Raw genomic sequence first — 5,805 nt, 5'->3', positions numbered from 1 at the left:
CCCAGGATTGGGCAGTGTTTCGTTCTGCTGTGCATAAGGTCACTATGAGTTGGTACCAACTCGATGGTACCTAACAACAACAACAACTATTACCTTTTGTTTTTGATGTATACATACAACATTGAAAATACATATAAATTTAAATGTCCAAAGGCACATTTTGCAAATCAGCCTCCTGTCTGCCGGTACACTGCCTTTCTCAGTCCAAAGGCCTATAGTCCTCTGTTGCTCTATCTCTTTATGCCATTGCTTCTGCCACCTTCTCTGTTGTCTCCACCTTTCTGGTTAGTATCCCTTGCTCCTTTCATGCTCTTCCCTCTTGATGGTCCTACAGTCATCTGCTCCTAAAATTACAGAGTAACTGCTCCCCCCATTTTAGTTATACCTCTTCTGCATTCATAGTTGTGACAGTCACCATTAGTCCTGAATCATAAAATCCTATCCCCATCATCACCAGACCCATCTGGACAAGAGGAAAACTATTCAGTGGGGATTTTATCTTAATCTCCCTCATTTTGAGATTAAGCACCCTCATAAAAGCTTGTAAGCCAGCCACTTTGTGCCTTTATAGATCCCCAATTTTGATAGCTGAAGTATAAGTTGCCCATGCCTATCAACCCAATGTACTGAAGAGGCAAGCTTTATCCTTGATATGAAGATTCCTTCCCTTTCAGTTGGAATTTGGGGCAACTTCAAAGGTCACTTCATCAAGTTATAGCAATTTACCCTTACTCCCTGTATCAAACAAACTTCTTTATCTTCATCTGGTTGAATTCTGGTCTGCAGGCCATCCAAGCTAGATCAAATGGGTACTGTCTTCATGTTTGGGAGTTCTTACATGCCTCCCCCCACTTTAGACCAGCTGGCCTCTTTACTCTTAACTTTTGTCCCCAGTGGCAAGGTCACTGTCCTTGTACTCATGTGTCTCCCTGAACTTCAAATCAGCCAGCCTTTCTCTCTGTCATCTCAAGGTCAACAGGTGTCAATGGAACATGACCAAACTCAGCCCCTGTCTTCATTGCTTCATTTCACCCATTTTCACTCACAAGGTGACCAGGGTGGTCACCTATGAGCGTACAAAACTGTTTGTGTGTTCCTTTGAGTTTCAGTCTTAGGGGTATAATTGTTTACCCTGATAGGCTGACTTTTCTTGTCTTTATGGCTCCAAGGCAAACAGCTTGCTTGATATTGTCACAGCAAACAGTTTGCTTTGTTCCTCCCACCCCCTTGCTGGTCTTTTCTTTCAAGAAGTATCTTCTGTTCTTCTAGTTGATCTGGGTTGGTCTTCATGTCTTTTCAATTGGGAATGTACCACTTCAGAAGGTCCTGGGTGGGGTTTGGGATTCCACCTAGGCCCCACACTCCACAAAGGCTAACCAGGAAGCCTATTTCCCTGGGCACATTCTAGTACCCTTTCAAATAACCCATTCAATGATAGGTTGAAGATGCTTTGCCCATTTTTTTATTGCATTATTTTTCTTTTTGTTAAGTACACAATTTAAAAGCATCCTGATGGCACAATCGTTCAGCACTCCACTGTTAACCAAAAGGTCAACAGTTTGTACCCACCAGTGACTCCACAGGAGAAAAGACCTGGTGATCTGCTTCTATAAAGACTTCAGCCTAGGAAACCCTATGGGACAGTTCTACTGTCATATAGGGTTGTTATGAATCAAAATTGACTTGATGGTACATAATAGCAAAACAACTCATTTTTTAAAATGCTTTGTGCAATACTTAAATTCTGGGATTTAAATTCAAGTTCTGATCATTTAAAGCTGTGTAGTCTTGGGGAGTACTGTTGTGGCACTGTAGGATAAAGCATAGGGCTGCAAGGTCATTTGAACCACAAGGTTGGAGTTTCAAATTCACCAACCTCTCCTTGGAAACCCTATACAGGGCCATTATGAGTCAGAATTGACTCAACTGCACTTAACAACAACAAACAATTTTGGGGAAGTTACTTCTCTGGGTCTTTAATTTTGCTTATAAGTGAAAATAATAACAGTACATTTGTACGTATAGTGGTGTTTTGTTTTGTTTTTGTTTTTAGGATTAGCTTGAGGAGGGCTAGAATACCAAGAAGGAGCTCTGGTCGTGTAGTGGTCATGAATCGGGCTGCAAACCTTAAGGTCAGCAGTTTGAAACTACCAGCTGTTCTGTGGGAGAAAGAAAAGGCTTTCTGCTTCCATAAAGATTTGCAGCCTCGGAAACCCTGTACAGGGTCGCGATGAGTTGGAACTGACTCTACAGCGCATAACCATTAACCACCAGAATACCAAGAAAATGAGGTTGGTTGGGATTAAAAACAATAGGCAAAAGAACCAGCTTACAGCTATGTGATCAAAGATCTGGTGAGAGGCTAGAAGACAGAATAGCCTCAAGGGCAGAACCTTGTGTCTCATGCACACCCCAAACACCCTCAACCACATCCTGAAACATTATGTTTTTCCCTCTCTCTTTAGCGTAGTGGTTACGAATCGGGCTGCGAACCGCAAGGTCAGCAGTTTGAAACTACCAGCTGCTCCGCAGGAGAAAGATGAGGTGTTCTGCTCCCGTAAAGATTAACAGCCTCGGAAACCCTGTGCAGGGTCGCTATGAGTTGGAACCGACTCCACGGCACATAACAACAACAAAAACACTCCCATGTGAAACTTTCTTAAAGTTATCTTTTAGGAGCTCCTGAGGCCACAGCAAACTTAATCTGATCCACAGCATGTGCAGATTTTCTAAACCTGACCATGATATAACCTTCCAGCAGAGGACGCTGTAAAATCCATTCCATAATGAATGATGATCAGCATCCCACAATCCATCTTGCAAAAAGGCTGTACATGCATCTACTCACCACAATTATTCCCCAACTGGGTAAATTCAAGAAAGCACTGCCCAGTTTCTTTGTTCCCCCATTTCTCTCATTATCATAGTAAAGAGTATAACTGCCCTGTTTAAAACTTGCTCAGGGGAGACATGTGCTATGTTGTTCCAAAAAGCTTGTTCTCCTACTTCATTATTCTTACTTAGCAGAGAAAGCACCTTTAATCTAGGGAAATGTCTCCAAACAAAATGAGTTAAACTTTAGAACATTTGTTGACACATATACATGCAGATAGACTCCTGGTGTGGCACTGTAGGATCAGCACTGAAATGTGAACCACAAGGTTGGTAGTTAAAACCTACCAGCTACTCCTTGGAAGCCCTATACAGAGTCCCTATGAGTCAGAACTGACTCGACAGCACTTAACAACAGCAATATATATGCAGATTTTGAGGTCTATCTTGCCATCTAATGTTTTAAGGCAAAGATCTTAAAGTCAAATATATTTTATAAATATCACTTTACTAAGTTTTAAACAGAACAAAGACAATATAAACATAAATTACCCAGATGAGAGACATTAGCAAGAGGCAAGTTGTTGCTAAGTGCTATCAAGTCTGTTCTGACTCAGAGCAAACATGTGTAGGAGCAGCTGGTGGGTTTGAATCATTGACTTTGTGGTTCACAGTGCAGTGCTGATCCTATAGTACCACACCAGAAGTCCACAAGAGGCAATAAAAACATCCAAATGATTCACAGTCATGTGGCGTATTATGGTGGTGATAGTGGTGGTTGTGGTTATGTGCCTTTGAGTTGATTCCAATTCATGATGTCAAGTGACATTGAGTCGGTTCTACATAAGATATCCAAGGAGAAGCTGGTGGGTTTGAATAACTGACCTTGAGGTTAGTAGTCCAGTGATTATCCTAGAGTGCCATACAAGGATACCATTTTTAATAGGAAGATATGCATTGTCTTATTCTCACTATTTGATTGAACATATTTGATTATCCAACTTGACAGTACCTAACAACAATAAATAGGGTTTGTAAGGAGTGCCTGGTGGGCTTTAACTGCAGATCTTTTGGTTAACAGTCCAATGCTTATCCTATAGCACCACACCAAGACTCAAAGTATTACATAGTATCCTGCAAACCAAGTGTTCGAGAATTTAAACTCTAATACACTATCCCTTTTTAGGTTCAAATAATATTATGCTTCACAAATATTCTTCATCATTTGCTGTTGTGAGTTTTTCCTGATTTATTCTGTGGAATTAAAATTATATCAAAAAATAGGTTGCTTTTGTTAAGTCCCGTGGAGTCGAGTCTGGTCTGACTCATACCGTCTCTGTATAGGGTTTCCAAGGAGCGACTGGTGAGTTTGAACAGGCTTTGCAGCCCAGCATTAGTAGACCTTTTCCAAAGATTAGCTGAAACTTCCGGTTTGGCGGTGGCAGAGCAGAGTCAGGTAGGACAGGCTCCATGGGGGAGGGGCAGAAAACGCAGAGACATGGCTCTCACAAAACTGTACTAGAGCTCTGGACCTAGCATAAGGGTCAGAGCATCAGTTTCCTGTAACCGCCAGTGGAAAAATTACAGTATAAAGGAAAACATTGTGACTTAGAAATCGGTCAAGACAAGTGACTCCCTCTGTGACCATCCTGCCCAGGCAGAAGTCAGAGGGTGGGGCTACAGCCAGACCTGCACAGGGAACCTGAGCTAAAAGCAGCACAGTGATATTTGCAAAACGAAGTGTGGAAGGATTCTACACGTTTTTTGTTTTTGTTTTTTTTTTTTAATCGCCTCTTCCCTGTCATGCCATTTTGCCCAGCCTGAACGCCTTCAGGCAGGTGGGTGCACACCCCCCAAAAATTCCAGCATTGAGACCACAGCTTTCTCACAGCACAGAGAGAAAGTGCCCCATCCGTCCAAGGGCAAATTCATTGGCTGCTGCTTTTGGCTTCTGCCAGTGGGTCCCACAAGTTAAGGAATTTGTGCAGGATTATTAACCCCGGCCTACCCAGCAAGAAAAAAAGCAGATTTGGCCTGGCAGACAAACCATATGAACAATCTGTAAAACCCCAACATAAAAAGACACAACTATTTCAAGAATTACGCTGTGCACATGCAGATACTTAACTGACCTTCATAGACAAAAGTAATAAACAGTCTTTCTCCCATGAACTTCTGAATATCTATCTGTGCACCTCTACAGTGGTGACTAGAGGAGGGGACTGAGAGAGTGGACACCCTCACCCACTACTGGAGGCTTCTACAGTGCACATACACTGCCTGTATAGCAAGGTGACTGGACAATCAGCCACAGTTTTACTTTTGTTTCAAGGTGGAGATTCTTGTCTCTGATTTTATATTGCTTCTGCTTTTGGGCCTTTTGATCACACATTTTTCCTGGAGGTGGGAGCTTTTTCTCCGTACATTACACAAGAACAGTCAGCAACCGTGGCCATAAAGCCAAGCTAGAAGCATACCCCATAGTATTCCACCATTGAGACAAGAACCAATAACAGCTGCTAAACATTACATGTGAAAGGGGAAGCCTATCTCCTGATCATATCCACCAGGAGACACCCAATAAACTTAATAAGACAACAACAACACTCATTTAAGCATTAAAAAACCCATATAACTACTGGAAATGACAAACAAAAGATCTCAAACACAACAAACGATCTTAAACCCTGCTGAAAAGTGACTGGGTAAAACAAGAAATAAAACGTGAATTCACAAAGTTCCTAGAAACAAATGAGAATGAAAGCACAACATACCAAACTCTTTGGGACACAGTGAAAACTGTTCTGAGAGGACAATTTATTGTGATAAATGTACACATCCAAAAAAGGGAAAGAACCAAAATTAAAACATTAACACAGCATCTCCAACGATTAGAACCATGTTGAGGACCGTGTAAGACTGGTCAGAGGTTCGAGGCCCTATAGGCCCGAGTGTAACAAATGAGGCCACTGG

This window comes from Chrysochloris asiatica, unplaced genomic scaffold (genome assembly GCF_000296735.1).
Source record: "Chrysochloris asiatica unplaced genomic scaffold, ChrAsi1.0 scaffold00062, whole genome shotgun sequence".
Classification (NCBI taxonomy): Eukaryota; Metazoa; Chordata; class Mammalia; order Afrosoricida; family Chrysochloridae; genus Chrysochloris; species Chrysochloris asiatica.
The sequence above is the reverse complement of the archived record's forward strand: the minus strand, read 5'-3'. Positions refer to the sequence as shown.